Source organism: Chiloscyllium plagiosum, unplaced genomic scaffold (assembly GCF_037043375.1).
Source record: "Chiloscyllium plagiosum isolate Xiang-an unplaced genomic scaffold, Cpla_swu_hap1 HiC_scaffold_22, whole genome shotgun sequence".
Classification (NCBI taxonomy): domain Eukaryota; kingdom Metazoa; phylum Chordata; class Chondrichthyes; order Orectolobiformes; family Hemiscylliidae; genus Chiloscyllium; species Chiloscyllium plagiosum.
In genome coordinates, this window is record NW_028270160.1 from 15,469,360 (window position 1) to 15,488,517 (window position 19,158).

The window sequence follows — 19,158 nt, forward strand, 5'->3', positions numbered from 1 at the left end:
AGCTGGAAAACCGCAGGCAGAAGCCTGGTCCGTACTGATAACAGTTCAATCATATTGCTGTATCTCAATTACACAATGGCATAAGTAGTGCAAGCGTGGTAGGACAACCTAAAAATATATATATAAATAAATAAAGCGGTTAACATTTGAGTATGTGCAGATTACATGCAAGAGTTACTGTTTTCAGTTTTGCTTCTGAGTAAACAAACATTCAGGATGTCCTTGTTCATTCTGTATTTCTCATCACTCTAATCCCACAGCAATGTGATTGACTCTTAACTTCTCTTTGAAAGAGGCTCACTGTCAACGTTTCAGGGAAAAATGGATGGGCAATAAATATCAGCCAGCAATGCACAGATCTCAAGAATGGAATTTTTAAAAATATAAATTGAACATAGAAAAGTACAGCACAGAACAGGCCCTTTGGCCGACGATGTTGTGCTGAGATTTCATCCTAATGTAAAATATAATAACTTAACCTACGCACCCCTCAACTCACTGCTATCCAAATGCATTTCCAGCAGTCACTTAAATGTCCCTAATAACTCTGCTTCCAACACCACAGCTGGCAACGCATTCCATGCATTCATAACTCTCTAGGTAAAGAGCCTAACTCTGACGTCTCCTTTATACCTTCCTCCTAATATCTTCAAACTATGACTCCTCGTACCAGTAAATCCTGCCCTGGGGAATAGTCTCTGGCTAAATTAGAATGGTGCTGGAAAAACACAGCAGGTCAGGCAGCATCGGAGGAGCAGGAAAATCAAAGTTTCTGGCAAAAGCCCTTCATCAGAAATAGAGGTGGGGTGCCTGCAGAGTGGAGAGATTTTCTTGCTCCTCGGATGTGCCTGACCTGCTGTGCTTTTCCAGCACCACTCTAATCTAGATTCTGGTTTCCAGCATCTGCAGTCCTTGTTTTTACCTAATAGTCTCTGGCTACTGACTCTGTCTATTCCACTCATTATCTTGAACATCTCAATCAGGTCTCTTCTTTTCCTCCTTCTCTCCAGAGCGAAAAGTCCAAGCTTATTCAATCTTTTTTCATACGGCAAGCCCTCCAGTCCAGGCAGCATCTTGGTAAACCTTCTTTGCACCCTCTCCAAAGCCTCTGTATCTTTTCTATAGTAGGGCGACCAGAACTGGACACAATATTCCAAGTGTGGTCTCACCAGGGACTTGTAGAGCTGCAGCAAAACCTCGCGGCTCTTAAAACTCGATCCTCCTGTTAATGAAAGCCAAAACACCATATGATTTCTTAACAACCCTATCCACATGGGTGGCAACTTTGAGGGATCTATGTACTTGCACACCCAGATCCCTCTGTTCCTCCACACTGCCAAGAATCCTGTCTTTAATCCCATATTCAGCATTTGAGTTCAACCTTCCAAAATGCATCACTTTGCATTTATCCAGGTTGAACTCCATCTGCCATTTCTCAGCCCAGCTCTGCATCCTGTCTATGTTGCACTGCAGCCTGCAGTAGCCCTTGATACTATCGACGGTACCTCCAACCTTTGTGTCATCTGCAAATTTACTAACCCACCCCTCAACCTCCTCATCCAAATCATTTATAAAAACTACAAAGAGCAGAGGCCCAAGAACAGAGCCCTGCAGGACCCACTCAACACTGACCTCCAGGCAGAATACTTTCCATTTACAACCACTCTCTGCCGTCTGTCAGCCAGCCAATTCTGAATCCAGATAACCAAATCTCCCTGTATCTCATACTTCCTGACTTTATGAATGAGGATTGAGATATGATTTTTCAATGTTGTATTTCCCTGTGTCTCAATACATTTTGAGTTTGATTTATTCTTGTCACATGTACTGAGCCACAGTGAAAAGTATTGTTTTTCATAATATACAGTCAGATCGTACCATACAAAGTGCATCAGGATAGCAGAATAGAGTGCAGAATACAGTACTACAGCCACAGAGAAGGTGCAGAGGGAGAGATCAACTTTAATACATATGAGAGATCCATTCAAAGTCAGATAACAGAGGGTAAGAAGGTGCTCTTGAATCTGTTTGAACGTGTTTTTAAACTTTTATACCTTCTGTCCAATGGGAGGATGGAAGAGAGTATAACTGGGGTGGGACAGGTCTTTGATGCTGGTTTCTTGAGGCAGCAGAAAGTATAGATGGAGTCAATGGATGGAATGTTGGTTTGCATAACGGATTGGGCTGTAGTTTCTTCTGGTCTTAGAAACAGCAGTTGCCACCACACTGTGATGCATCCAGACAGGATGCTTTCTACAATGTATCTATAAAGATTTGTAAGAGTCTTTGTGGCCATGCCAAATTTCCTTAGCCTCCTGAAGTAGAGGCGTTGTTGTGCTTTCTTGACAGTCGTCTCGACGTGGGTGTTCCTGGACAGATTGTTGGGGTTAAAATCAACATTGTTTTTACCTGGACAGATTGTTGGTGATCATCAGTGCGAGGAACTTGCCAGTCTCAACCATCTCCACCTCATCACCATTGTCACCGACAAGCTCTTCATTTTGCCAATGTTGACGGATAGATTGTTGTCTTTACACTATGCCCTAAGCATTCAATCTCTTTTTTGACAATTCATGTATTTCTATAATACATATTCTATCTCGTTGTTGTTTGAGATCCGACCTATAACGGTGGTGTCTTCAGGAAACTTGTAAAGGGAGTTGGGGCAGGATTTGGACGTACAGTCGCAAGTGTACAAAACATTATAGTAGGGGGCTGAGTACGCAGCCTTGCATGGCACCAGTGTTGAAGATTATCATAGAGGTGTTTAGTCACCTATCCTTACTGATTGCAGTCTCTGGATCAGGAAGTCAAGGATTTAGTTACACAGAGGAGGGAGTCAAGGCCTCGGCATTGGAGTTTGGAGATGAGCATGTTTGGAACTATGGTGTTTAAGGCAGAGCTGTAGTCAATAGTAGGAGCCTGACATAGGTATCTTTGTTCTCCAAATGTTCCAGGGATGAGTGTGGGGCGGGGAAATGGTGTCTGCTGTGGACCTGTTGCACCAGTAGGCAAATTGCAAAGAATCAAAGCCATTTGGTGGGCTGGAGTGAACATGATGCAATGACTAACCTCTTGAAATTCTTCATTATTATGGAGGTCAGAACCACTGGATGGTAGTCATTGAGACACGCCACATGATTTTTCTTTGGCACTGGGATGATGGTGGTCTTCTTGAAAAAGGTGGGCACTTCAGATCATAGTAAGGAGAGGTTAAAGATGTCTGTGAATACTCCCACCAGCTTGTCCACACAGGATCTGAGTGCATTGCTGGGGATTCCAACCAGGCCAGTCACTGTCTGTGGATTCACTCTCAAGAAGGCCAATCTAACGTCTGTAACATTTACTCAGATAAATGCAATGACAAAGTTATTTAAGGATGACATAGGAACAGGTGGTCATTCAATCCATTGAGTTTGTACTGTCATTCAGCTAGATCATAAATGGTCTGGACCCGAAATCCATTTATCCTTTTTTGCTCCACTTCCCTTTCATGAGAAACGGCAGGCCTTCAACTTATCTATCCAACTTTTTCTTCCACATCCTTCAACCTCATTCAGCTTCCCACTCAAATATCCCACAATCTTATCTACCAACCTTCTCCCCATATTCCTGTATCCATGTATTTTTCCAGACAAATATTAGTTTCTTGGCCCAATTTTCAAAACCCACTCATGGACTCATGAGCAGAGCAATGGCAGATGGAATTTAATTCTGATAAGTGAGAGGTGATATATTTTGGGAGGGCTATTAAGGAAAAGAGAGTTATACAAATGAATGGTAGGACCCTAGGGAGTATTAAGGAACAAAGGGACCTTGGTATGAAAGTCCACAGATCCCTTAAGTTGTCAGCACAGATAGACAGGGTGGTGAAGAATGCAAATGAGATGCCTGCCTTCATTAGCTGGGGCACAGAATATGGGAAGAAGGAAGTCTTGATACAACTTCATAAAACATTGATTAAACCACAGAAGGAATTCTGTGTGCAGCTCTGGTCACCACACTATTGGAGGGATGTGATTGCACTGGAGAGGATGGAGAGCAGATTCACACCCCAGATTGCCTGGGATGAGAAGACTCAGTTATGAGGAGAAACTGGATAAGTTGGAACAGAGTCTGGGTGGCAGGATCTGATATAGCTATATAAAATTTAGAAACCATGAGAATCTTTTTCCTATGGCAGAAGTGTCTCATACCAGACAGCTTAAATTTAAGTTGAGGTGTAAGTATTTTAGAGGAGACCTAACGAATGTTTTTTTTATAATTGGTAGAAATATGGGATGTGCGTTCTGATAGAATGGTGAAGATAGGTACACTTCCAACATTTAAGAAGCATCTGGATGAGCATTTTAAATACCAGGGCACAGCACACCATGGAGCAAGTACAGGTAAATGGGTTGTTTGTTGGTTATGGTAGGCCAAAACACCTGTTTCTATGCTGTATGACTATGACTCTAGAAGCAAGAGTGATGTGAGGAAAAAATAATTTTCAAACAGTGAGTCATAGAGATGTACAGCATGGAAACAGACCCTTCGGTCCACCCGTTCATTCCGACCAGATATCCCAACCCAATTAGTCCCACCTGCCAGCACCCGGCCCATATCCCTCCAAACCCTTCTTATTCATATATCCATCCAAATACCTCTTAAATGTTGCAATTGTACCAGCCTCCACCACTTCCTCTGGCAGCTCATTCCATACACGTACCACCCTCTGCGTGAAAATGTTGCCCCTCAGGTCTCTTTTATATCTTTCCCCTCTCACCCTAAACTTATGTCCTCTAGTTCTGGACTCCCCCAACCCAGGGAAAACACTTTGTCTATTTATCCTATCCATGCCCCTCATGAATTTGTAAACCTCTATAAGGTCATCCCTCAGCCTCCGACGCTCCAGGGAAAACAGCCCCAGCCTGTTCAGCCTCTCCCCATAGTTCAAATCCTCCAACCCTGGCAACATCCTTGTAAATGTTTTCTGAACCCTTTCAAGTTTCACAACATCCTTCCAATAGGAAGGAGACCAAAATTGCACGCAATATTCCAACAGTGGCCTAACCAATGTCCTATACAGCTGCAACATGACTTCCCAACTCCTGTACTCAATATTCTGACCAATAAAGGAAAGCATACCAAATGCCTTCTTCACTATCCTATCTACCGGTGACTCCACTTTCAATGAGCTATGAACTTGCACTCCAAGGTCTCTTTATTCAACAACATTCTCTAGGGCCTTACCATTATGTGTATAAGACCTGTTAAGATTTGCTTTCCCAAAATGCAGTACCTCGCATTTATCTGAATTAAACTCCATCTGCCACTTCTCGGCCCATTTTCCCATCTGATCATGATCCTGTTGTAATCTGAGGTAACCTTCTTCGCTGTCCACTACACCTCTAATTTTGGTGTGATCTGCAAACTTACTAACTGTACTTCTTATGCTCACATCTAAATCATTTATATAAATGACAAAAAGTAGAGGACCCAGCACCGATCCTTGTGGTCATCCACTGGTCACAGGTCTCCATTCTGAAAAACAACCCTCACCACCACCCTCTGTCTTCTACCTTTGAGCCAGTTCTGTATCCAAATGGCGAGTTCTCCCTGTATTCCATGAGATCTAACCTTGCTAACCAGTCTCCCATAGAGAACCTTGTCGAACGCCTTACTGAAGTCATATAGATCACATCTGCTGCTCTGCCCTCATCAATCCCCTTTGTTACTTCTTCAAAAAACTCAATCAAGATTGTGAGACATGATTTCCCAAGCACAAAGCCATGTTGACTATCCCTAATCAGTCCTTGCCTTTCCAAATACATGTACATCCTGTCCCTCAGCATTCCCTCCAACAACTTGCCCACCACCGAGGTCAGGCTCACTCGTCTATCGTTCCCTTGCTTGTCCTTATTGCTCTTCTTAAAAGAGTGGCACCACATTAGCCAACCTCCAGTCTTCCGGCACTTCACCTGTGACTATCGATGCTACAAATATCTCAGCAAGAGGCCCAGCAATCACTTTTCTCGCTTCCCACAAAGTTCTAGGGTACACCTGATCAGATCCTGGGGATTTATCCACCTTTATGCATTTCGAGACATCCAGCACTTCCTTCTGTAATATTGATAGTGTTTGGAATGCAGTGCCTGAAAATTTGGTAAAGAAAGGTTCACTGAAGCATTCAAGAGGGCATTGGATAATTATTTAGATAGTAAGATTGTGCAAGGATATGGGGATAAAACAGGAGTTTGACATGAGGCAATGGTGCTCAGTTAAAGAGCTGCTGCAGACACAATGGGTGAAATGGTCTTTCTTTATGTTGTAACAATTCTGTGATATAAATACATTGGCTAGAAGAGCAGGTCAGAGGCTGGGAATTCTGTAAAGAGTAATTCACTGCAAAATAACTCCTTGAATGCTTATTCACCACCTTCAAAACGCAGGATGTATAATAGAATGTTCCCCAATTGCCTGGTTGAATCCAGCTGCAATAACACTCCAGAAACTTGACACCATCCAGGTCAAAGTAGCTTGACTGGCACCCCATCTATCCTACAAGATGCACTGCAACAAATCACCAAGGCTCCACAGACAGCACGTTCCAAACCTGTGATTTCTATCATTCAGAAGGACAAAGACAGCAGATACATGAAAACACCATTACCTGCAAGTTTTCCATCATGTTACTCATCATCCTGCTTTAGAATTATAACTTAATTTCTCATTGTTGCTTGCTTAGAATTCTGAAATGCCCTCCCTAAAAGGACTGTGGGTGTATACCGACACCAAATGAACTGCAGTAGTTCAAAAAGGCACGTTTTCAAGGATAATTAGGGACGGTAATCAATGCTGGCCTAGCCAGCAATTCCCATATCCCATGATTAAAAATAAAATTGTTTCCTAATTCCACTCCTGAAAAGGCTGGCTCTTGTTTTTGATCTGTGCCCCTCTCTGAGCAATACTTTTTATTATCTTCTCAGAAAAAAATCACGCACAAGCTCTAGGACTATCCAGGAAAAGATTCAAAACACACAAATATGTTTGCTTACTCCATTTAGAAGTCTTGCCCGGTCAGACATGCTCCCAGTCAGAAGCCCAAGGCTAATGCGTAACTGACATAACTTTCCCCTTCAATTTGGCAAGGGTGATGGCAAGTAAGATGGCAAAATAGGGGTACAATGTAAAAATTAGATCTCATTGTTGAGAAAAAAAATCATGCAAATTTCCCTTAAATGGCAAATTCAGTATCTCACATTCAAAGTGGTGGGTAGCTTATTTCCATGAATTTGGATCTCATTAAAACCCCAACTCGCTCTATTCATATTTCACATCCAATTCTATTCTCCTCCAGTGAGGAAAATGAATGGCGCATAAATCGGAGGGGTGAAACAGAGCAGGTACCTGATGGGTGAATGTCTGTTCTAGCCATCATGCAATAGGGGTTTTTCTGTGTACAATATCTCTGCATGTTTCATGGTCATCGTCGTCCTAGACCCTTCATCCACACAACTCAGTCTTGGCAACGCACCAACCTCACTACATCACCATGCCTGCTCTCATACAAATTTAGCCACCTCGCAGGCCTTCAATACTTTATTGTGGAACTCAGGGTCATGTACCATTTGCATGCTTCTGCCAGGTTACTTTGCATGCTGTGACAGACATGTATTTGAAGCTTCTTCATAGGATACTTCTGTGTTGATATGTACATATGGATCCTATGACGTTTAGCTTGCTTTCTTAGTGCTTATTGAATATACAGCTTACTTGAAAACTGGCAGCCTCTGTCTGGATAACACTGCCTCTCAGCAGATACAGTCTTAGTCAATTTACGTGCTGTTAGGCTCTGCGGTTCATCTTGCTTTTTTTAAGCAAGGGGCAGGCACCTTTGACCAAAGGGATCACCAAACAGTCAATTGATCAGCCATATAGGTGATGAGTATGTCACTTTACTGCACTGTGCTACATCAATGTTACAACTATAGCATGTGCCAGCAGCTGACACAGGAAACACACTGCATATGTGCTTCAAGCAAAATGTTGATGTGTGAAAGTCAAAGGGAGACTATACTCCGTTGGGGGTACTATTACAGTCAGTCAAGTGGCTCGTACTATTGCGGTCCAGAGAGATGGCCATGCTCAGTCCTGCAAATCAAGAGCAAGCAGTATGGAGATCACGGGGTGCCAGTTAGGTTGCTCTTGAGAAATCAGACTATGGGTGTATCAGATTTCCCTGCAATGAGACAAAGAGAAGGACTGAATATGGTGAAAATAGATGCAAGCATAGTTAGTGGTCATGCAGGAGCAAGAAAGTTGAAGAAGTGTCCCAAGTGAGTGCATACAAAGCACAAAGGACAGGAAGGGTTGGTACTTTGGGAGGATAAAATGAGTGAAAGCCCTTGACTAGAATATAAAGGGTCGTAATGAAATGTGGGTGCAGAGGCAGAGTTAGAGTGAGCACTAGCCCTCAAGAGTGAGGTAGCAGAGAGAAGATAGTGGCATTTCCCTTTGTAAAGTGCAGAAGAGCATTCACCTCCTTTCAGCATTGCTGCATGTCCCTTTTCGGTTGGGACTCAGCACTGACCTTGGTGAAATTTGTATCCAGTCTGGAAAGGTTTGGTGTTGTGTCCTCTTTCAACAGTCAACAGGAAAAGGGACTTCCCTCCTCTACTACTCTAGCTTCTTCCCACACTTCAGTCTACTATCCAGGAACCAGTCTGGTAACCTTTCTTTAGTAACCTCTAAATTTCCTCAAATAAGATGATCAAAACCACATACAATTCTACAGGTGTGGTCTTACCAATGCCCGACACAGTTGCAGCAAGACATCCTGGCTCTTGTACTCAAATCCTCTTGCTATGAAGGCCAACAATAATTTGCTTTCTTCACCACCTGCTGCATCTGCATGCTTACTTTCAGCAGCCAGTAAATGAGGATATCCAGGTCTTATTGCAAATCCCCCATTCCTAATCCCCTCGCCATTCAGATAATAATTTGCCTGTTTGTTTTTGTTCCCAAAATGGATAACCTCACATTTATTCAAACCATATTTCATCTGCCATGTATATGCCCACTGAAACTTGTCTAAATCACAGTGAAGCTTCACTACATGCTCCTCACAATTCACCCTCCCACCCAGCTCTTTATTATCTGCAATCTTGGATTTATGGCACATTGTTTCCTTATCTAAATCTTTAATATATATTGTGAACAGATGGGGTCCAAGGACTAATCCTTGTGGTATCCCATGAGTCACTGCCTGCCACTCGGAAAAAAGACCCATTTATTCCTACACTTTGTCACCTGACATCCAGTTCTCAATCCATTTCAGAACACGACCTCCAACCCTATACATTTTAATTTTGCATGTTTGTCTTTTATATTGGACCTTATTAAAAGCCTTCTGGAAATCTAAGTAAACCACATTCACTGTTTCCCTCTTATCCACACTACTAGCTGCATCCACAAAATCCTTACATTCATTTAAGAGGATAGATTGTGCCCTATGTATGGAAACCGTGGTTCTGAGTCAGACTGGTCTTTGCACAAAACTCAAAAAAAGATGAGGAAGAGTGCAGATATTACTTCAGTTAAATGTCTCATGTGAAATACAGTGCCTCTGACAGTGCAGCACTCCTTCAGTACTGTACTGAATGAGTCACTGATTTGCTCAAGAGCAATTAGGGATGAGAAATAAATACTGGCCTCATAATGATATCCATATCCTAACAACAAAAAACAAGCCGAGAATCTGTGGCTTCAGATTCCTGGAGTAAGGCTTAAATATTGGACTTTCTGATCCAAACAAAGGTGCTACCCATTGGAAACTCTTCTGCGCAGTGAAGGAGAATACAAATTGGAGAGAAGGTCAAGTCAAGGGCAAGTGCAGAACCAGGTGGGAGACTTCTAAATGATGTGTTTCCTTCCCATTTGAAGATTCTGGATGGAGTATAAGGCATGAAAAACTTCCCAAGGCACTCCATAGGAGTGATCACCGTGTGAAATTTGATACTGTGCTACATAAGGAGATACTTGGGTAGGTGATCAAGGTTATTGTTGTTAAGGAGTGACTTAGATGGAAAGGCGGAGAGAGATTTATCAAAAGAAATTCCAGAGTTTAGAACCTAATCAGCTGAAGGAAGACATGGTCAAAGTGAGGGATATACAAGAGGTCAGAATTGTTGAAGCATGGATATCTTAAGAAAAAGCAACCTGAACTTCCACATAGTTTGAACATCTTCCCCATATTCCCAAACAGATTATAAAAAGAACAGGGGCTGAATACAGAAAAGCAAATAAATAAATGAAGGGGAGGGAAAGAGAGCAAATTAAAGCTAAATTCAGAGGAAGTCAAGAGTTCACTTCAATAAACACCATCTTATTCCTTTCCATGGCAACTGATGCCTAATTACCAAACCAGCTGCAGCTGGATTATTAATCTCTTCCCTAGAACCTCAGAGTTAAAGATCCTATCAGTGCAAATTAAGTTCAGAGCAGCACTCAGCTTTCTGACATTCATGTATAACTAGTTCCTAAGAACTAGTTTGACATTTTTCAGCTCAGCAAATGTTTGCAAGGAAATTGGCATTAGGCCTAACAATGTTTCATCTTGATCACAAGCATTTATCTACCAACTATATATGCCAATCACAACCCCCAACTCCCTAAATCTCACATTGACTGCCCCATATAATCCCTCCAAATCCCTCAACCCCAGCTTCCCCCCAATATCTCTTTACCCCATGTATTCTATGGTGAGTACATTTTCCATTAGTCAAGAAGGATTTTAAAAATGGTGGCCAGGAGCTACTTCCTGGATTCCTAACCCCCCAATCTTAGGATTTCTGATCTTTGTCCATGCCAATTAATGGTATAATCTGGTTCAAGACCCACTTCCTGCATCCAAATATGGTCTGCACTATTGAGTAGATAGGCCAGTCAGAGTCCTTGATAATTTTCTTGGGAGTCAGGCCAGCTTTCAAATGACTTAATTCACAGCACTTCAGAATTGTCACGAATCACAGTCTGGTTGAGGGAACCTTTTGAAAGCTACATTCAAAAGATTTTGCTCATAACCCTCATGCCAAGCTCTGCCCCCTAGTGACCCCTATGGCCCTGTCATATCCTTCACGTTAAGTAATTTCACTTTTATGCCCATTCACCCACTGCATATAACCAATTAATCTTACCATAACAAAAACAACTTTCTTTCAAAAAAAAAGTCATTCTTTCATAACTTGCTAATTTCTTAAATCTCTTTTCACTACCAGTCAATGAAAGTGTCAGTCATTCAGACTTTTAAAATATCAACAGAAGAAATTACAAGTACATGAACAACCACATCATGCGAGTAAAAAACAGGTGCAATTCACAGAATAGATCAGACAGCCACAGCTGTTAATCAAACATTGTTATCCCTGGGGCTCAGCTGCTTCAACACTTGAATGGATTACTGAGCTCTAACCCCAGATCCTCCATGCTAAGTGTGGCACTCAAATATGGGGATTGAGAGACTGCTAGGGTGAGTGCTAGAGGGCACAATGGTTTTATTACTCAACTTCCAAAACACTGGAGGTGAGTTTTTCAAACAGCCAACTTCAGCAATCAGAAGCCCATGTTTGCTTCTAAATTCTTTCCAAAGTTGGTTAACCTTCTTGCACCTCCCAACCACACATTGCAATGAAAGGTATCCCTCTGGAGTCTGTAGCCACTGTAGTCTCAATCCATTTCAGCCACTACTCCATCCCTACACACATCCAGCATGCAAGGCAGGCATGCAAAATCAGGAATTTTCTTGGTCAAAGATGAAAATCCAGCCTTGTATCTCTCAGTACCACCATTTCTCTTGACCCTACCTTGCTGCCATATACCACATACCCATCTAACTACATTCTCATCACATCTCTTAATTCCATATATCTATCCTCTCATTACATTTCACTCACTATGTCAATCAACTTCATCTGTCTTCTTACCACATTTCTCAACTCCTCATCTCTTCACACATACCTAATTGTTTTTAAACTTATTGCACCACACACCTCACTAATGGAGTACCCTTGGCTGGAAATCTTATTTTGTTAGTGTTTAAGACATATATTGGTTGAAATTGGTTTGCATGGAATGGATTATCAATAATAAAGGAAATCAGATAAGATCTAAAACGGACTAGCAAATCACCACCTAGAAACCAGAAACGTAGTGAAGCAGTCAGCAACAGACTTGAAAAGGAAAGGTCATGCCTGATGAAACTCATTGCATTCCTCAAAGAAATAACAGAAAGGGTGGATAAGGGTAATGTAGTAGATGCAATAAAAGATCTTTGATAAAAGATACCAACTGCATAGAAGTATTATGACTAAGTTCAGGGCATGTGGAATCAGGAAACAGTTAGCAGAATAAACAACAAGCTGCCTGCAAAACAGAGAGCAGGGTTAAGAGGTAATTATACAGACTGACATAAGTGGGAAAGTGACATTCCAGAGTGAATATAAAAAAAAGTCAGTGCTGGGACCACAGCCATTCACAATTTACATTAATATTTTGTATTCAGGAGTAAGAAGTATAATTTCACAATTTACAAACTGTGCCAAATTGGAAAGGTGTATTTACATAAAGAAAAAAATGCTGCAACATACACAAAAGCTGCAGTAAACTTGCAGAATGGGCACATAAATGGATAACAGTCCAATATATAGATAAAATTGAGATGGTACCATTTTGTTAGGAAGAATTAGGAGATCAACTATTACTTGGATCCTGGAAGTTTGAATGAGATAGAGTAATTGACAAATCCAGGGATACATGTTTACAGATCAAAGTATTGATGGTTAATACAACTATAAGAAAAGCAAATTACTTTTACAGAGAGATACAATTAAAAAGCAGAGAAGTTATGTTAAATTTGTATCAAACATTGATTGGACCATGCTTGGAATAGACCTTAAAAATGTGTTGCTGGAAAAGCACAGCAGCTCAGGCAGCATCAAAGGAGAAGGAGAATCGACGTTTCAGGCATAAGCCCTTCTTCAGGAATGAGGAGGGTATGCCAAGCAGGCTAAGATAAAAGGTAGGGAGGAGGGACTTGGGGGAGGGGCGTTGGGAATGCGATAGGTGGAAGGAGGTTAAGGTGAGGGTGATAGGCCAGAGAGGGGGTGGGGGGAGAGAGGTCGGAAAGAAGATTGCAGGTCAAGAAGGCGGTGCTGAGTCTGAGGGTTGGGACTGAGAAAAGGTGGGAGGCAGGGGAAATGAGGAAGCTGGAGAAATCTGCATTCATCCCTTGTGGTTGGAGGGTTCCTAGGCGGAAGATGAGGCGCTCTTCCTCCAGGCGTCGTGTTGCCATGGCCTGGCGATGGAGGAGGCCAAGGACCTGCATGTCCTTGGCAGAGTGGGAGGGGGAGTTTAAGTGTTCAGCCACGGGGCGGTTGGGTTGGTTGGTGCGGGTATCCCGGAGGTGTTCTCTGAAACATTCCACAAGTAGGCGGCCTGTCTCCCCCAATGTACAGGAGGCCACATCGGGTGCAGCGGATGCAGTAAATGATGTGTGTGGAGGTGCAGGTGAATTTCTGATGGATATTGAAGGATCCCTTGGGGCCTTGGAGGGAAGTAAGGGGGGAGGTGTGGGCACAAGTTTTGCATTTTTTGCAGTTGCAGGGGAAGGTGCCAGGAGTGGAGGTTGGGTTGGTGGGGGGTGTGGATCTGACAAGGGAGTCGCAGAGGGAGTGGTCTTTCTGGAATGCTGATAGGGGTGGGGAGGGAAATATATCAAAGTTTGGGTGAAGATCAAAGTTTAGGATCCGCATCCATGAACATCAACTAGCCACGAAACGCCACGACCAGCTATCCTTAGTAGCCACACACGCAGACGACAAGCAACATGAATTCGACTGGGACAACACTACCATTATAGGGCAAGCCAAACAAAGAACAGCCAGGGAATTCCTAGAAGCATGGCACTCATCCACAAACTCCATCAACAAACACATCGAACTGGACCCAATATACCGGCCACTACAGCAGACAGCTGAAACTGACAACCGGAAGCGGCAGGGACAGGCCACTATAAATGCCGGAGGAAACACCACAGAAGCGCTTCACAGGAGGCTCCCAAGCACTGAGGATGTCACCTAGACAGGGGATGAAACGTTTGCAACAAAAATTTCCAGCTCGGCGAACAGAACCACAACAGGGAAATATATCCTTGGTGGTGGGGTCCGTTTGGAGGTGGCAGAAATAACGAAGGATGATCCGATGTATCTGGAGGTTGGTGGGGTGGTAGGTGAAGACTAGTGGGGTTCTGTCCTGGTGGCGATTGGAGGGGCAGGGTTCAAGGGCAGAGGAGCGGGAAGTGGAGGAGATGCGGTGGAAAGCATCGTCAACCACTTCTGAGGGAAAATTGCGGTCTTTGAAAAAGGAGGCCATCTGGGTTGTTCGGTATTGGAATTGGTCCTTCTGGGAGCAGATGCGGCGAAGGCGAAGGAACTGGGAATATGGGATGGCATTTTTACAGGGGGCAGGATGGGAGGAGGTGTAATCTAGGTAGCTGTGAGAATCAGTCATTTATAGTATACGTCCGCGTTGAGTCGGTCGTCCGAGATAGAGATGGAGAGGTCTAGGAAGGGGAGGGAGGAGTCTGAGATGGTCCAGGTAAATTTGAGGTCGGGGTGGAAGGTGTTAGTAAAGTGGATGAACTGTTCAACCTCCTTGTGGGAGCACGAGGTAGCGCCGATACAGTCATCAATGTAGTGGAGGAAAAGGTGGGGGGTGGTGCCAGTGTAGCTGCGGAAGATGGACTGTTCCACATATCCAACGAAGCGGCAGGCATAGCTAGGGCCCATGCGGATACCCATGGCTACTCCTTTGGTTTGGAGGAAGTGGGAGGATTGGAAGGAGAAGTTGTTAAGAGTGAGAACCAGTTCAGTCAGTCGAAGGAGAGTGTCAGTGGAAGGGTATGGTTGGTTCGGCGGGAAAGGAAGAAGCGGAGGGCTTTGAGGCCAACTGCCCCGTGGCTGAACACTTAAACTCCCCCTCCCACTCTGCCAAGGACATGCAGGTCCTTGGCCTCCTCCATCGCCAGACCATGGCAACACGACACCTGGAGGAAGAACGACTCATCTTCCGCCTCGGAACCCTCCAACCACAAGGGATGAATGCAGATTTCTCCAGCTTCCTCATTTTCCCCTCCCCCCACCTTTTCTCAGTCCCAACCCTCAGACTCAGCACCCCCTTCTTGACCTGCAATCTTCTTCCCTATCTCTCCGCACCCACCCCCTCTCCGGCCTATCACCCTCACCTTAACCTCCTTCCACCTATTGCATTCCCAACGCCCCTCCCCCCAAGTCCCTCCTCCCTACCTTTTATCTTAGCCTGCTTGGCACACCCTCCTCATTCCTGAAGAAGGGCTTATGCCCGAAACATCGATTCTCTTTCTCCTTTGATGCTGCCTGACCTGCTGTGCTTTTCCAGCAACACATTTTTAAGCTCTGATCCCCAGCATCTGCAGTCCTCACTTTCTCCATGCTTGGAATACTACAATAAAAGAGAATAAAAGGCACTGGAGAGTGCAAAGATAAATCACAAGAATGATACCGGGACTGAGGAACTTTTTTTTGCTATGAACGCTCAAATTAGGAGGAGTGGGACATTTTGCCCTTGAGCCTAAATCACTCTACTTTCTTGATTAGCCCCATAACTGTGTCAATCAAGAATGTTTTGAAGGCTGACTTAGATACAGTGAACAATCCTGTCTCTACCACTGTCTGGGGATGGAAGTTCTACATTAACAACACTCAGAAAAATACTACCTCATCTCTATCTCACTTCATGGGAGGCGCTCATTTTAAACCTGTTACCCCTAGTTCTTGTTTCTCCCACAAGGGAAAACATGCTCTCATCTCTGTCAAGTCCGCTCAGGATCTTATAACTTTCAAAAAGACCACCTCCCACTCTTCCAATCTCCAACGGTTACAGGCTGAACTTGTTGAAAACAACTTTGCTGAGAAGATAAACTCTTCATTCCAAGAATCAGACAATTTAATCTTTCAACACAGTTGCATCCTTTCTTAAGTAAGGAGCCCAAAATTATTCAATGTATTCCTGATATCGTCTGACCAATGCCCTGTACAACTTTAGCAAAACTTCCCTCTTTTATATTCAATTCCCATTGCAATAAATACCAATACTCTATTTAAACTTCCTAGTCATTTGCTGTACCTGCAGACTAATTTGTTTGTTAGATCCCGGAATCCTCAATATTGCAGATTCACTCTATTTAGATAAAATACTGCATTAAGTATTTTCCCAGCCAAAAAGTGGACAAGTTCACATCTTCCCACATTATGCTCCACACTCTTATCAGTCACTCTATTCACTCATGTGACCTCTCACTGTCCCTTTGCAGATTCCTTATACCAGAAAAGAGAAAGCTGAAGTGCAATCTGATAGCGGTCTTAGAGAAAAAAAGATTAGTTGACAGGATAGACAAAAAGAAAAAGCTCTGGGAGGTCTTTAAATCCAGACACCATCAACGTAATATGGTCACTAAGAAGTCCAATGGAGCTTCAGGAGAGACTTCTTAAGCAGGGTATGGCAAGACCGTGGAATTTACTACCACAGAGTGTGATTAAGGTGAATAGTATAAATGCAATTCAGGGGGACGCTAGATAAGCATATGATTAGATTAGATTACTTACAGTGTGGAAACAGGCCCTTCGGTCCAACAAGTCCACACCGACCCGCCGAAGCGCGCCCACCCAGACCCATTCCCCTCTGCATCTAACACTATGGGCAATTTAACATGGCCAGTTCACCTAACCTGCACATTTTTGGACTGTGGGAGGAAACCGGAAAACCCGGAGGAAACCCACGCAGACACTGGGAGAATGTGCAACTCACACAGTCAGTCACCTAAGGTGGGAATTGAACCCAGGTCTCTGGCGCTGTGAGGCAGCAACGCTAACCACTGTGCCACCATGCTGCCCATGATCGAATAGAAAATAAAAGTGTAGGCTGATAAGGTCAGGTGAAGGAGAGGAGGCCTGCGTGAAATATAAATAGCAACACTGACTAATTAGGACCTTTCTTTGTGTTGTACCCTTAAATGTTACTACTGGTCTCCGTCATTGTTCTCTGATCTGGCCACAATAAACAGCGGTCTAACTCCTTGGAGTGTCAGCAGCATCAGGGAGAAACTGGGAACGGTAGTGAAGGCAAGTCAATAAAGACTGAACCTTGGAACTGGGAATTGAGAGTTGGAGTTTAAAATACAAAATAGAATAGAGGAGAAAATGCAGACTCAGATGTGTGTTGAAAGTTATGAATAAACAGTGAGAAGAATTGTACAATTAGGTTTAGCAATTGAGGTTCCCCTAATGCATTGATGAGTGGCCATTTCTCTATGAAATTGAAGATAATATCCCATTAAATTACTTCAACCTTCCACAATTCTCTACAGATGGCCTTGCTTGGTTTTCTTAGAATCTTCCTGCATGTTGTCCCGTCCCCCTCTCAAGGACAGCATTGTCTCCCTGTTACTAGGTTCTGCGGACAGCACAAGGTCGGACTCATCATGACAGACTTCTAATTGTGTGTTCACCAGCCAGCAATAATCTCCTCTTTCACACTTAGATCTTAAAAGCCTCACCCATATGTTTATATTCTACTCTTCCATGGCCTTGCCTCTCATGAACTGTTAATCCCTCAACCTTCCAATATCTCTGCATTCCTCCAGCTCTAGACTCAAGAGTATCCCCAGCTTTCGTCACTCCAACATCGGTGGCCATCCTTTATGTATTGGTCCCGAAGCTCTGAAATTGACTTATTAAACATCTCCACTTCTCTCTCCTCCTTTCGGACCCTTCATTAGCTCAGCTGACTGGCAGCTGGTTTGTGGTGGACAGTAATGCCAAAAGCATGGGATCAATTCCCATACCAACTGAAGTCACTATGAAGCCCCCACTTCTCAATCTCGCCCCTCACTTGAGGCATGTGACTCTCAGGTTAAATTCATCAATTGTCACTTTAATGAGAGAAAGCAGCCTACAGTTGTCTCAAACTATGGTTCCTTTCACTAAAACCTTCTGCTTTAATCAACTATTGATTAGTAGTCCTAGTAGCCCAATCCAGTCAGAGTTGGAAAGATAAAAACTTGTGGAGATAAAGGAAGTTTGTAGAGGCAGACGCTTTCAGTTAAAAAAAGGAATGAAAACAGATGAGGCCCAGTCTTAATTTAACATTAAATTCAGTACCTGATAGGAATCTATTTCATAATAGGAAAACTTTAGTGAGGCTGGACTGAGTTCTATAAATCTTTGATAATGATGTGCATGCCTCCTGGAGTGCATTGTGAAGGGTTGGAAACCTTTTGTTAAATATATAATGGCTATGTGAAATTATTGATGCAGTGTGCTCGGATAGAGGGACGGAGAAAGACTTAGCAAAAGTTGTGATTAGTCAGAATACAGAGAATCTCAAACACAACCTTGTATCAGACCTTGGTACGGTGAAAACATTTCACTGCAAGACAACAAATTGGCAGTTCCCTCCACCCAGGTTTTCTCTGCACATTTATTGAGATTCACTTCCTCCCACCAATAAAAACCATGGCTCACTCATCAGCTCTCTTACCTCTGAATCGTAAGGTCGTGGGCCATTCAACTCCTCGACTCTGCTCTTCCATTCAGTTAGATTATGACTGATGTTCACCACTGCTTAATTTTTTCTACTGTAAGAATTTATGAGCATTTTTAAGAAAACTAAGCATGTATGCCCTAGTCAGAAAACAAAAAGATAAAATTGAAAATTAAAAAAGGAATAGAAGTTGGACAGAGAACAAGAGAATGAGGGATGAGGAAATAAAAAGTTTAAATATTCTAGTCTTTACATTGCACCGTGTGTGTTTATTTTTGTAGCACAAAGTCTAAAGCTCTAATCCCTGGTGTTGGAGTTGATTTATTACAGTAATATTGCTGTTGTTTCAATGTCATAGTTTGTGAGCAGGTTTTTCTTTAAAATCATGCAGTCCAGGTAATCTGATGTTCCCCGCATTTTGCGACAGTATTAAGATGGTTCTTAATCAAATCTAGTGGCACAGCAGCTAGCACTGCTTTCTCACAGCGACGGGACCAGGGTTTGATTGCACCCTCAGGCAGCTGTATGCAGTTTGCATATTCT

General features: G+C 43.1%; 1 protein-coding gene across 2 annotated transcripts in view; it reads right to left on the reverse strand.

Moving 5' to 3' along the window:
• ldb1a (LIM domain binding 1a) overlaps window positions 1–19,158 on the reverse strand; it is a 96,717-nt gene that overhangs the window by 60,764 nt on the left and 16,795 nt on the right. The window contains exon 1 of one of the 2 annotated variants that reach the window (XM_087998788.1): window positions 18,613–18,634. The exons of the other annotated variant lie outside the window; for it this stretch is intronic. The gene's annotated coding sequence lies outside the window, so the exon portion shown is untranslated. Of the gene's footprint in view, window positions 1–18,612; window positions 18,635–19,158 lie in introns of those variants that run through there. 2 annotated transcript variants of the gene reach the window in all.